This window comes from Betta splendens, chromosome 3, assembly GCF_900634795.4.
Source record: "Betta splendens chromosome 3, fBetSpl5.4, whole genome shotgun sequence".
Lineage (NCBI taxonomy): Eukaryota > Metazoa > Chordata > Actinopteri > Anabantiformes > Osphronemidae > Betta > Betta splendens.
In genome coordinates this window covers 16,439,483-16,454,477 of record NC_040883.2, presented here as the reverse complement: position 1 = coordinate 16,454,477, position 14,995 = coordinate 16,439,483, and positions in this window count along the sequence as shown.

The window sequence follows — 14,995 nt, the reverse complement described above, 5'->3', positions numbered from 1 at the left end:
AGAAAAGCACTGCCACCTAATGGTTGGGCACAGTCACTGCAGCCGCGGATCGGCTCCACTCGGTCAAGCAGCTTGTTTACATATTTTTTCATGTCATAGTGCAGACAGCATATTATTATGTACCCTGTGTGTTTATGTCCATACAGACTTGAATGGGTTTGATTTTAAAGATGGATCAGAGGCACTTAAATGTCTACTGCTTAGCTGCAGAAAAGTCCATTTGAATCTTTCCCTCAAATGGAAGAATGACACACAATAACCTTAAAGCAATAACGGTTATCAGCACATATAAAATGTTCCCCGTCTGTTTGATTATGTGTATGTTTCAGCAATAGCTAATTTTTTACAGCAAAGCATTAAACACAAACTTGAAGCAACAGCTTTTTTTGTTGTGTTTTGAATTGTGTTTTAAAGTAGATTAATACCGAAAATTAGAGATTGTCCAGTCAAACAATGATCTGAAGCCGACAGTGAGCACGAGAGTTATGGATATATATTCCATCGAGGCCATAAGACCTAAAAATCTGTATGGCATTTTAGATTTATCTTAGTTTGATTTGGCAGTTTTGGTGGGTTGGCATAAAATGGGATGTTTTCCCCCCGCAGCCTGGACATGCGAGACTTCAGGTGGGGTGTATTTGTAAATGCGCACATGTCAGTGAGCCTGTGTATCGAACCCCAGAGGAAAAGAGCATCCAGGTCGTCGGGCTGGTGATTGACTGTCTTGCTGAGTATTGCTGACGAGGGTGCGCTTTCTTTACTATGTCAATACAAGCAGACCTGTATTTCACTGACTGGCTGAAGAGCACACACACACGCGCACACACACACACACACACGGGGCAATTGCAGCACCCATAAACCCCTCACAGTGCAATCAGTCATCCAGTGCTACATATTGCTGCGTACAGTAAACCAAGTAGCAATAAGGCTATCACCGAGACGCACGCTCCCTCTTCATAGTCCATTTGTCCTTGTCGGCGTTTAATACCTCGCAGCTTCCTCCTCATTCGCAGCATCTCACTCAGGTTTTGAGGCGATGAGATCGGACGGTTGTGTCCAGAAGCTCCTGCGTCCAATCAATATCTGGGTGTTTGTCTCCCTTCCCCTCAGAAGCTGCTTCGCCTCCTTTGTGCCTCCACTCATGGAACTTCTTTACTTGGAAGCTGCAGACGCATCCTCCAAGCGCTGTCATTGTGATCTGACACATTGATCTCTTGCCGACTTTTCATTGTAAGATTCTACAAATGTTTTTACAAATTTGTTCTTGGGCCGTTCTTTGACCTGGAGATAATCATCATCATCATCATCATCATCATCATCATCATCATCATCATCATCATCATCATCATCATCATCATCATCATCATCATCATCATCACGTGCCCACAGCACTTATTTCACAAGGTATAGGAACCTATTGCCTTGCACACATCAGTCACTTACTATAAAAACCTGAATTTTTAAGGATGTCCAGCCTTTTGCATTCAGGGTTTTCTAGATGAGCATCATCCCATATTTGTATGGCGACATGCTATAAAATCCTCAGCTCTCGTTGCCAGTCAAAGGCAGGAATCAGAGCAGCAGAAACTGCGTGCAGTCAAGTGCTATTTTTGATGGAATTCACCCAAATTGACCCAGAATTTGCCGCTAAATTGATTCAGGCTCCAGTGCGGATGATCTGTGTGTGCTCCTCGAAGACCGTTCCTCCCCGCAAACCTGCACGGCTCGCTGCGGTCGATGTTATGGTCAATCTGAGTGCAACAGTAACGAGAGAGCTCCTTGTGCACGCACGCATTGACCTCCTCCCTCCTCCGGCTCTGGCACACGCATCTACTCTGCAATCACACAAGATCACTTCTCAGTTTCTTTTGTCGCACTGGAAAAGTCACCCACTGTGATTAATTAAATGATACTATATAACATTTTTGCATAAATGCAATCAAGCATGTGTGTGTGTGTGTGTGTGTGTGTGTGTGTGTGTGTGTGTGTGTGTGTGTGTGTGTGTGTGTGTGTGTGTGTGTGTGTGTGTGTGTGTGTGAAAGAGAGGTGTGATTTGCACATTCAGAAAAGTGGAGTGGATTTCAGTAACAAGCATATGAATACATTGTGCCTTTATTCGGTTATCGTTCCTATAGCCTGTAATTTACATACACACATGTTGAATAATTCATTATGCATCACACTGGCACTGTTCATATGGAGATGGAAAGGCAAGAACTCAAAGCATACTTGCTTCATTCTACTTATTATTTCTCAGTGCACATATTTTCATATATAGAAATACATATTTATTAAGAAACAAAGCAGGTCCCGCATCCACGTTCAAATGCCCGGAACATTTTCATGTAGAATGATTAAAGTAAATGATTTTGAAATAATGTCAAGTGTACAAATAATTAGTTTTCTTCATTAAGTCTAATTTGTATGTTTATGTAGTCACAGTTTCCCTCACATCTCACTCTGTGCTGATTCCTTCGACAGCATCGTCTCCGTGTTTGTTCTCTCTCTGCTGCCTCTTGTTCCTCTGCACCTCTCTGTCCTTGTCATTAAATGCAATTATGAGAATGCACGGACAATTTGCGTGAAGTACAAAGCTCGACTGCAGCCTCCGGTTGCACGTAGGTGTCTTGGATGTGAGCCGAACACGGCCTCCTTCCTGCCTCGCAGCTTTAATATGACAAATGCACGGATGTTTTTCTCAACAGATTTGCATTTCAACAGCTGCGATGCCACATGTCGTCTCTGGAGCAACAACACCAGTCAAACGGATGACAATAAGCACGAGTCTCTGCTTTCGCAGTTACAGGATTTATATTTAGTGAAGTCATTATTAATTTAGTCCAGAACACGTGCCAACCAACGGAACTAAAACCCTACAACGACAGAAACTCAGATTTGCAACGTTTCTGAACATAGATGCTGATAATGCCACTGTGCCAGTACCTGCCATAGCTGCAGGGACTGTATCAGATGAGGGTCAAGATTGCTTATGTTTTGCAAACAATACAAGACGAGCTCAATGAAGCCAAACAGCCGTAATGATGTAATCCTAATGAATAATGAACTGCTTTGATATTCGGAGACAAACTCATTTTGTCTGCATTTCTTCCCTTGTTGAACCTGCCGTCGGTCCTTTCCATGTGGAGTCTGCGTGTCCTCTGAGTCGCTGTGTGTTTCCTCCCATGCAGTCCGGGTCAATTGGTGGTTCTAATTTCCCCATAAGTGTGAATGTGGGTGTGAGTGGTTGTCTTTCTTCGCGTGTCAGCCCTGTGATAGACAGCTGGCCCATGCAGCATGGATCCCGCCTCCTGCCCAATGTCAAATGGGATTGGCTCCAGCCCCCTGCAAGCCTCAAGGATAAGCTAAGGATACTGTGGCTAATGAAAGTATAAACTTCACTCTCGCACGGTCACAAAGGTGACTGGAAATGCACGCGCGTGTGTGGACAAGGCATGTTAGGAGAGCAGACAATGTGGCAGTGATTGCTGTTGAGGGTCTGTTGAAGGTCAAAGCGTGATTGAGCCACAGATCTTTTTTCCCCACCTCCATCCTCCCACGTTTCAGAATAATGCCTTTCAGTCTCAAACATCCCTGTAGACGGACTAACTGTCCCCTCCTGACTTCCATCAAACCCGTGCCTATAAAACGGGGCGCAGCTCAGATCAGTTCATTCATTTTCTACCCCTCGTATTAAGGTTGATGAGGAGAAAGCTCACCCTCAAATATTGTAAAGAATCTCATTTTGTATGCAGGTTTCTAACCCCAAGGTGCCATTTGTCAAATAAAAGAATTAGAAAATTAAATTTGTCCTTTCAGAATATGTAATACAAATATTACATCTTTAATAAGCAGTCTGAGATATTCTTTAATAAATGCTGCATTAATTATGTGCCTGGGACCAATTACTTTGCTACTGTCACAGTCTATCATTCACTCATCACTTCTCAGTTACATCAAATCCACTCTTACGCTCAGAGGAGCTCAATAAAAGAGCTCTGAGTGCCAATTTATAGCGTCATCCTTTTCAAAATAAGATCTTCTCAGCTATAAAACAGATAAAACCTTTATTCTGTGATATTAAACAGCCCTCGCTGTGTATGTACAGTAAAATGTTTATTCCTGATGGTTCCTCCAAGGCCTTAGGTCAGTGCATCAGCTTCTAAGGCAATAAAAGAGGATCTTACAAACTGCAGCCTTTGGCAATTGGAAATCCATCATGATTAATTGATCAGTACAGTCCAGGAATATAACCATGTTGTAAAATCAATTGGCTCAGACCAGAGAAAGTCCGTAATTAAGCAAACTAATTTTGTCCCCATGACTGCTGAGTTGCCGAACCCTCTAAAAATCTATTGGAAAAATTAAAAGGGAGCAGAACAAAGATGAAGGAGCCACACACATTAATTATAGTCCTCGTTAAGCAATCATCATACTTTACTGCCTGACACGTGCTCCGATGATGAAGGAATGATTTATCCAGTCACACAACTGAGAGGAATACTGAGGTGGGATGTTGATGGACACGTGGCCTGAATCGCTGGCTCATTGGAAAGAAGAGAGGAGTACGCGACTGATGAAGAGATAAAAAAAAAAGTTTTGAAAATCAATTTGAAAAGACAAAGGAAATTATAGAAAATGGAGAACATTACAGCAAAAGAGAAGAGGGGAAGACAGCTTATTACAAGACAAGAGGAAAGGTGACCACAAGACAAGAAAGGAAACACATTAACATTAATAGAATGAGAGAGAGCACAGAAAATTGGGAGGGAAAATAGAAATACACGATAATAGGAGAACGGAAAGCGAATGGAAAGGCCTAATTTAGCCTTTATAAACTCAGCTGTTCTATAGTAATGGAGTGTGTAGATTGTGTGCTTATGCCTTGGGTAAAGTGTTACCTACTGACTCTTACTTCAGTTGAGGCAAAAATAGAAATGTGTGGCAGCAAACACACAAAATTAGATCGACCAATTCAATAATGACAGACAGTGTGTGTGTGTGTGTGTGTGTGTGTGTGTGTGTGTGTGTGTGTGTGTGTGTGTGTTGACATAAGAACCATGCAGAACAACTCTGTCTTCAGTGTGTAACGTAGCTAGCGTCTTTCATCGCTGGTAATTGAATGTGCTTAACGTTAAATTTATGTGCAGTTAGACGCAAAGCCATTAGTCATATGATGCAGGAAATAGATGTACCACAAATCACTCACAGCCTCTGATGCATTCAGGGACGCTGGCTCCATGTGGCTCCATCAATATCTGGTGTTCACCATAACTAGCTTTTGTTACAATAATTGCTGATTGTTGTTGTTTTGCTTTCATGCTGTTTGTGTATTTTAGTAACAAACCCTCTCTGATGCGCGTACAGCAGCCAGCGCCACATCTGGGCCGGAAACAGTGAACGCACCCGTTTGTTTGGCCTTCCCATTAAAGCCACTTACATAAAAAACAAACCCATCGCGTGACCTGGAGCTCTGACACCATCAAAAGCGAAAAGCGAGGAGGCGAGCGCGAGGAAGACGGCGGTCCTGTGAAGGAGAAGGGGGAAGAAAGAGGACGTGATGGAGATCGGAGGAGTGAGAAGAAGTGAGAATTCGAGGCCGGGGCTTCTGGACACTCAGGTCGGAGCCGCGGCGGCGGCGCGGCAGGACTCTCAATCATTCCTGGCGGATACACAGGCACTATGAGGACAAAATGAAAAGCTTTGAAAGTAATTTCCAAGATAATAGACTCCGTCTCCATTCAGACGTGGATCAATGCCGGGCTGCATCAGAAAAGACACATTTCCCCTCCTCTGCGCTGGAAGTGGGGCAGCTTGCGTTTTAACCTCGTCCATTATCGGGACCAGCACATGGCAGCGCGGCGCCGGGGCTTCGGTTCCTGTGATATTACTGCCCGTCGACCGCCTCATCCTTTCTCCCCACTTCGCGCCGTCTCTGTCACGCGGCCGCGATAGATGGAACGGGCACAAAAGAGCGCGAGCCACTCGCTTCTAAGAGTTCATTATCTTCCGCTCAGAGGGAGCGCGGGCGGGCGGGCGGCGCCGGCTGCGGAGCGCGTCCACAGTGGGTCCGTCCACAGTGGGCTCCGTCCACAGTGGGCTCCGTCCACAGTGGGCTCCGTCCACAGTGGGCTCCGTCCACAGTGGGCTCCACGGACCGAGGGATGCTGCTCCATAAAATTGCAGGTCAAGAGTGTTAGACAAAAAAACACAACACGGCATTCACAGCGGGCGGACGCCTCCACAAAGCCGGGGAGGAAGGAGAAGTGTACTTTATTGTAGCAGCAACTGTTCCAGTGTCATGGAAATGCGCGCGTGAAGAGGCGAATTGTGGGATTTGTGTCTCCACTGGCGGAGCTTTGTCGCCCGCGCTGACACGCACTTGAACAAAGCGCCCCGCATGTGTTTGTGCGTGATGAGTGCGTGCCCGTCTGCCCATCGGCCCGTTTGCGGCTGAATGTGCACAGGGCGCTGTTTGTCCCTATCGGTATGCCGCCGATTGTGCGGCTGCGAGCCGCTCTTTCAGGAGCGCAACAAAGGGGGCTCTTTCCCAAATGTTCGCCCCCGCGCGCAGATACACTGCTCTCCTCTTGAATGAAGCCGAGCCAGTGGCGCAAAGACAAAGTGTGAATAAACGAGGGGACACAAAAAAGGAATTATCAACTCATGTTAGCAGAACTGTCTCAAGAGGTGTGAAGAAAGAGTGAGATCCAGAAGGGGGGGGGTGCACTGTAAGCAGGGAGGGGGGACTTTCCCAGAGCCGCTGTCATTATTTCTTCCCACCCGGACGCTTATTATGGTCTGGAGAGGAGTTCTGGCTGCGTCCCGTGTGGTCGCTGCTACAGTGTGACCCGGTCCAGATGGCCTCTTCTCTTTCCCCGCGCCGTCTGCGTCTCTCTCTCTCTCTGCTGGGACCGTGACAGACGCGCGGCATATAGCTGGCAGCCCACGGGGAGGGAGGGGGGGGCATGGACCGGTCCAGAGAGGGGGGGGGGGGGTGGAGGAGAGGAGAGGCCTGAAGCAACGGTAACAGACTCAAACAGATGCTTTAACCGGGTCCTGACCCTGTTCTAGGTTCTAGGATCTCAGCTTTTAAGGTGAAGCCGTCAGAATGTTGCAGTGGCCCAGTTGTGCAGATTTCTGGGCCTATGGTTCTGTCATTGCTCATTACCCCGTGTGCATATCTACTACTACTGGGTCATCATTTGCAGGTTAGGCAGATATTTAGATGCAACATCCAAGTAGGTGAGATGTTTTTTTTATATTTATAACTTCTACCTTTCATGCACCAGACACCCAGAACAAAAATAAAGCAGTTGAAATGAGAACGAATCCATGCACCACGGAGACCTCTCTCTAATTTAACCCCAACCAGCCCCGGCGTCTCCGTCCCGCTGTCCGCGGAATGACCGCCCCCCCCCCCGGCTTCTCGTCAGGGCAGGAATGATCACAGCAGCAGCTCGCCAGCTGCTCCTCTCCTCACAGCTCCGTCACACGCACCTGTCCACCATCTCATCCCTGCACACCTCCGCCCGCCTGCAGGTCGGCTGCTGCGCCGTGAGTCCCGCTCATCTATTACCGCTGACACACCTTCACTACGCAGCCGGTAACAAGCTCTGAGCACATATGGGAAACGCTCATATGCTCCTCGGCCACCTCTGTGTTTTGGCATCACCTCTGCCAGCTGGGCCCTGATATGAATGTACAGCCTGCGTCTCAGCTGTTGACTTCCCGTGTCCGGGTATTTATGCTGAATGAATAAGAATATTGATATCTGCTCTACATTACAGCTGATCTCAACTCTGTCACCTTCCGCTTGTTCGCTGTTGTTCAACATAGGCAGATTCTAGAATTATAGGCTGTTCTATTCCATTCCCTTCTCATGGTGCTCCAAACATAGCAGGATATAATCGCTAAAGGGGCCATCAAGTGGAAGCAGAAGACAGTGGGGAAAAGCAAATCTGCCACATAAGCTCTAATTGGGTAATTAGTAAAAGTGAGATGAGACATTTAGTGTCCCTGCTGGGAGGAGAATTAGCCATTAGCCAGTGCTTTTCACGAGATGTCTTTTACTTATGGCATGTAAAGGCTGTCTGTTACAGTGACCACTTAATTACATTCATTACTCAGGACTGGGTGGCAAGTTCGCACCTGGAGAAACACACAAAATCCAAGGAAAACCCTCTGTGTGACGGTGCTCGCACTGAAAGGAAAGCTTGATCCCACGAGCTGACGGAGTGAAAACGCATTGTTGAATGTTTAGCGGCACACAGACATTTGTTCCTCTGGAGATATTTCCACTGATGGGTTGTGCCAGCTTTGACCTTTCGTTCAAGCTAACCTTTAGAAACCCGTCACAGTTTGAAGCGAATGCGGTCTCTGACACAACAGCTGGCTGATGGAGCGCATTCGCTCTGTGAAACCTCCTGTTTACTCCACATTTGAGCTCAGCTGGGAGTGACAGGAGAGTTTAGCCTCATAGGCTGACACTTCAACGATGAAGACTATAAACAAAAGCAAATTATATAAACTGGTGCATTCGAAAGTAATCTGTTTCACTACTATAACATGTTTCAATGGTGTTACATTACACCAAGAAGTGGTTTTCAAAAACATATCAAACTACATTTCTTACTCTACAGTAATAGTACAGTCTGTTGTCAACATTAAGCCATAGCAGTATAGTATGTTTTATAAATTATTCCATAGTATATATCATCAATAGTGCCTTAAAAATACATAATAGCATGCTATGTCTTGAAAAATACATCATAGTAGTAAGTTGTCAAAATTAGGACATATGTCATAGAAAATACAAGATTGACTTTTCAATATGTTATTATAGTATTATTATAATATAAAATATTATTATTATAGTGTATTATTAAACTATAATATTTTGTTTAAAACGTGTCATAGTATGTCGTCAAAAACATTGTCTATATTTCATCGCAGTCCCATAAAAACGTATCAGCGTTTACATCCTGCCTGAGGCCTGTGTAACAACAGCGTTACAGAACCTGGATGAGCACAACAGACGTGGAGAGGAAACATCCAGACTCCCTGCTCATCATCATGGCAAAAGTGAAACTGAGCCAGGAGCTCCTCAGATACAGGCAGCATATGAACACACTGGACCTCTTCTACAGGTAGCTCAGTGAGTAGAGCATTGGTCTAGGAAGCAGAAGGTCTCAGGTTTAAACCCACCAGGGATCCAGATGTGTCTTTGAGTTAAATACTTGGCACCAGCTCCCGGGGCCTTGCATGGTGCACTGTATAAGTTTGTTGTTACATTGTAGAGGGATGTGATAAAGTAAAGGCTTTCTTACTTTCTAGCTGGGCCTCTGGAAACCTGGGCAAGTTACCTGACATAGTTTTAACACTACGCAAATGTTTGACAGTTAATTAAATGTTTTTGGTAATACAGTAGGTTAACACAAACCACAAGCCATGACAAAATTCTCATAGTATAGTATGTTGTTGAAAACATGTCTCCATGTATATTATGTTTTTGCCAAAACATCCCTTAGTATGTGGTGAAAAAAGGGACATAGTACCTGTTGTTGGGCCGGTTCCGTCCCCCACGGACCGTCCTCAGTTCTGACAGATGTGAAGGAGCACAAAGATCAAAGAAGAAACTGTTTGTGTCTTGACTTCATCATCAGATGTTGCATCAGCAGGTTCTCTTTTTTTTTGAGTTCAGCAAACACAAAACCCAGACCTGCATCCTGCATGGATAAGTGGGGACGACTCTGGTCCACATCTGGCAAACCTTTTTTTTGAAAACATACTATGGCACTTTTTATCACATACTATATTTTTACCATTTTTAACCTGTAGCTGTGACATTATCTCCAAATGAAGTGACATAAAAGATAAATCCACTGCTCCTTATTCACGCATGCACAGTGAATTGTTTCAGCATTCGTTGATGGGTACATCTTTCTATTTGACTTGATTAAATAAATCAGTAGTGCCACAAAGAGCAAAGGTACAGGACCTGACTGTAGCTCAGTAGTTAGGCAGTTGAGCTTTGCAGACAGAATTCTGGGTTAGAATCAGACTTTGGGCTTTTGATGATGCCCAAGGTCAGATTCTGCCACTATTTAATCTGTTGCCACCAGATTGAATCTGAAGTAGTATTATTGCAGATTTACTTTTATACTAGGATCATTTTTTACCACATGAAACATTATGAAATGTTTGCGTGATACCATTGCATAAAAACCAAGCAGGTAACTAATAATTAGAGTGTGGCAGTGTAATCCAGTCTGATCAGTTCTGGTGTTCGTTTTTGTGGCCACCAGTAGAGGACAGCAGAGTAACTGGGAAAGAAGAAAAATGGTGTTCAGCTTTCATAAAATACTGTTTCATTAGCTGTTCTCAGCCATAACCAACAATGTTTGAGTTTACTAATGTTTGTTTATTAGGAAAATGTCTTTTTAAGAATCTGTGTGCTGGGGTTTAACGGCTTCCCCATGGTTTCTTGTCTGTGGAGTCATTTTCTAGGATGCAAAGTGCAAATTTTAGACTGTTGAAGAGTCGCTAAAATCAATCACTTTTACTTAGACATTGATTAGCTACATTCTTGGTTTCAGTTGCCTTTCCAGTTGTTTTACAGCATCAAATGTTTGAACCTTGTATCACAGCTGTTCAGTCAAGATTGTCATCTTTTGTGTTTCATTGATTTGAGAGGCACTAAATCAGATGGAATATTGGTTTATGAAAAGATAAAGTGGATGCAATCAGGTCTAATTTGGCCAGTGGAGAGTTGTTAGTCAGACTGACGATTCCTACTTTCAGAAAAGCAGATATATTGATTGTGTCACCTTTTTTTTCTGGTAGAGCATAATTTTATAATTGCCCACAACCACTAATAAGAAAGTAGAACAGTGGCCTCAATGAACTGGGGTTAGCTAGAATAGACTGTCACAGACTGAATTGCCACACATACACACACACATATACATATATATATATACAGTCAGGACCATAAATATTTGGACAGAGAAACATTTTTTCAAATTTTGTTTCTGTACATTACCACAGTGAATTTTAAATGAAACAACTCAGATGCCATTGAAGTGCAGACTCTCAGCTTTAATTCCATGGGTTGAACAAAAAGATTGCATAAAACTGTGAAAAACTAAAGCATTTATTAAACACAATCCCTTCATTTCATGGGCTCGTAAGTAATTGGACAATTGACTTCCATGCTATTGCATGGGCAGGTGTGGACAATTCCCTTGTTATGTCATTATGAGTGAAGCAGATAAAAGGCCTGGAGTTGATTAGAGGACTCGTGTTTGCATTTTGAAGATTTTGCTGTGAACAGACAACATGCGGTCAAAGGAGCTCTCCATGCAGGTGAAACAAGCCATCATTAAGCTGAGAAAACAGAAAAAAAACATGGGAGAAATTGCTACAGTATTAGGAGTGGCAAAATCAACAGTGTGGTACATCCTGAGAAAGAAAGAAAGCACTGGTGAACTTAGCAAGGCAAAAAGACCTGGACGTCCACGGAAGACAACGGTGGTGGATGATCGCAGAATCATTTCCATGGTGAAGAGGAACCCATTCACAACAGCCAACCAAGTGAACAACACTCTTCAGGAGGTAGGCGTATCAATATCCAAGTCTACCATAAAGAGAAGACTGCATGAAAGTAGATACAGAGGGTACACTGCAAGGTGCAAGCCACTCATAAGCCGCAAGAATAGGAAGGCCAGATTGGACTTTGCTAGAAAGCATCTAAAAAAGCCAGCACACTTCTGGAAAAACATTCTTTGGACAGATGAAACCAAAATCAACCTCTACCAGAATGATGGCAAGAGAAAAGTATGGAGAAGGCATGGAGAAGCTCATGATCCAAAGCACACTACATCATCAGTAAAACACTGTGGAGGCAGTGTGATGGCCTGGGCGTGCATGGCAGCTAGTGGCACTGGGACACTAGTGTTTATTGATGACGTGACACAGGACAGAAGCAGCCGAATGAATTCTGAGGTGTTCAGAGACATACTGTCTGCGCAGATCCAGGTGAATGCAGTCAAACTGATTGGGCGGTGTTTCATAATACAGATGGACAACGACCCAAAACATACAGCCAAAAGCAACTCAGGAGTTTATTAAAGCAAAGAAGTGAAATATGCTTGAATGGCCAAGTCAGTCACCTGATCTTAACCCAATTGAGCATGCATTTCACTTGTTGAAGACTAAACTGCAGACAGAAAGGCCCACAAACAAACAGCAACTGAAAGCCGCTGCAGTAAAGGCCTGGCAGAGCATTCAGAAGGAGAAAACCCAGCATCTCGTGATGTCCATGAGTTCAAGACTTCAGGCTGTCATTGCCAACAAAGGGTTTTCAACCAAATATTAGTAATGACCATTTTATTTTCAGTTATTTCATTTGTCCAATTACTTACGAGCCCATGAAATGAAGGGATTGTGTTTAATAAATGCTTTAGTTTTTCACAGTTTTATGCAATCTTTTTGTTCAACCCATGGAATTAAAGCTGAGAGTCTGCACTTCAATGGCATCTGAGTTGTTTCATTTAAAATTCACTGTGGTAATGTACAGAAACAAAATTAGAAGAAATGTGTCTCTGTCCAAATATTTATGGTCCTGTGTGTGTGTGTGTGTGTGTGTGTGTGTGTGTGTGTGTGTGTGTGTGTGTGTGTGTGTGTGTGTGTGTGTGTGTGTGTGTGTGTGTGTGTGTGTGCGTGCGTGCGTGCGTGCGTGAAAACCTTTAAGCATGTCTTCTCCTATGATCCTATCATCCTGCCCACTGAACATACGAAGCTCCAAATAAACATTAAAAACCTGTCTAAATAATGATAATGCCTAAAGAAGGACTGCAAATTTCAGGTTCAGGTTTGGGGATTTTTCTTTTGGCTCTTTACATTGAGCTTGGCCAGTATTCACAGGAGTCCATGTATGTGAGAAGTTAGCATTAAACAAATCTTAGAGTTTTGTTTATTATAAATCTCTCACATGTCAGACTTTTGTATTATTTTTTAGGCTGTTGCATAAATACTTCACTGTTTGTCATCCGTCTGGCATTGCTTTTTCTTCCAAAGAATAACAATTATGGCATATGTAAAATGATAAAAGTGCATTTCATTGCCAACAACATTGTTTCTGGTTGGAACTTTTTTTCCCAAATTTATAAAATCGCACACGGTTTCAATTCAGTAGCCAAGACTGTTGCTTGAATTGCAAACAGATGTTTATGCAGAGAGGATGTAACAATAAACTTTCTCTCTTGCAGATTTGTTACAGTATGAAAGAGTTAGATCCGCCTGCCAATTTTATAGTCTGCAAGTTTCCAAAAGCTTCTAATTCAAAGCAATAATTACAAGCAGAATACTTAGTGAAATATCAGCTCTGTTCTTTGACTTCCACAGATGAAAGCACACGACCAGATGTAAACATTCCCAGGTCTTAAACCTCTCAATCTAAGATTATGTTTGTGTCCTGTCAGTGAATAATGATTACGGTCTTTCTGGAAATATCAGCCTTTCACTGTGATAAGTAACGAGCCTGACGCAGAGACGATGATGTCACTGGTTTAGAAACATGTGTGACAGAGGTGATTGCACAACCTGCTCCCACAGAGGCTCCTGGGTTTAGTGTGTGAAACAGCAGCTTGTTCTCTTGTGTTTTAGCCTTGAAGTTTGTATCATGCATAATAATCGAAAATTATATTAAAATTATTTCATAAAACTTGATTTAGTGTCAGATTTACATAAAGTGACATTGAGCATTTATATGTGCAGCCTGTGCAGCATTTACTGTATAATCGAAATGATCTTCATTAAATGTTTCCTCATGCTTTGACCCACCTTTCATCTTTGCCATCTGCTGACCCCATTTCCTAAACAAGGCCCAAAGTTTCCTGTAGACAAGTCTGCGTAGGAGCGCAGGGTCTCTCTTGCTTCCCCTCACAAACACAGAAAAGGAAAAAGGACGTTTGCAAAGAACGTCGTTTATAATGCACTGATGCTCTGAATTCCACTAACAAGGTTCCTTATGTCCATGTCAGCTCGTACCCAGGCATCTGAGGGTCCTGCTTTCACTGAGTAACCTAGTTACATGTGTGATCAACGTAAATGTTCCCCCATGGAGTACGACTCTGGCTCTGAGCGGGAGTTTCCACTGCTCCTTTGGCTGGAAAGTGAACAAACTGTTGTCCTCTGTTTTAAGACCTGCAACACAGCGATCGTGTGCACTTTCATGGCAAGATGATGAATTCTGTGACTGTTCATTCAGTTATATAAGCAATCAATTTGGTTTTTTTTTCCCAATTAAATTATTATGTTATTATTTAGTCTCAAGGTGAAATGCTATCTAACCAATATAATGCAAAGAAAATAAAACAAGTAGCTAAAACATGGAAACAAAGAGATTCTGCAGTTTTTGTCAGATCAAATCTCCTCCTCCTCCTTTAGGCCCTAAGTTCTGTCTCTTTAAACGGTCGTCCAGAAGGAAATGGATGAGCTCGTGGAGCTCCTGTCATCTGTCTTCCAGGTCAGCCTCACATGTTTCTAATCTAGTCCTCATGTTAGCATGTGTCCACGCTTCACTGAGCCACAGTTAGCCAGAGAGCATAAGGAGGAGACTTCCCCTCCATGTGTGCTCTCCATAAGGTGTGAGCAGAAGGACCCACAATCTGAACTTAGTCTGTTTTTTGCTTTTGCAAACTTCCTAGACAGGTTCATGTTTTCTAGGAGGCTGCTTTATTTGTTGTCAAATCCCCCCTTTTACACGTTCAACTACGACCATTGTCGAGTAATTAGCTCATATTGAATCGCATGGACTGTTCTGTCAGCCTGTTTATGCTGCAGACTTGCTCTGTAATTTATTTTTTCAAATGATAAATTAAGCCAATCAGCTCACTAGCGTGTTCTTGGAGCATGGAGTGAGCGAAGGCAGGGCAGAGGAGCCGGGTCAGGCAGAGGGTCGCGCTGGGGGGTTGTTCTTAGGCTTTTTAAT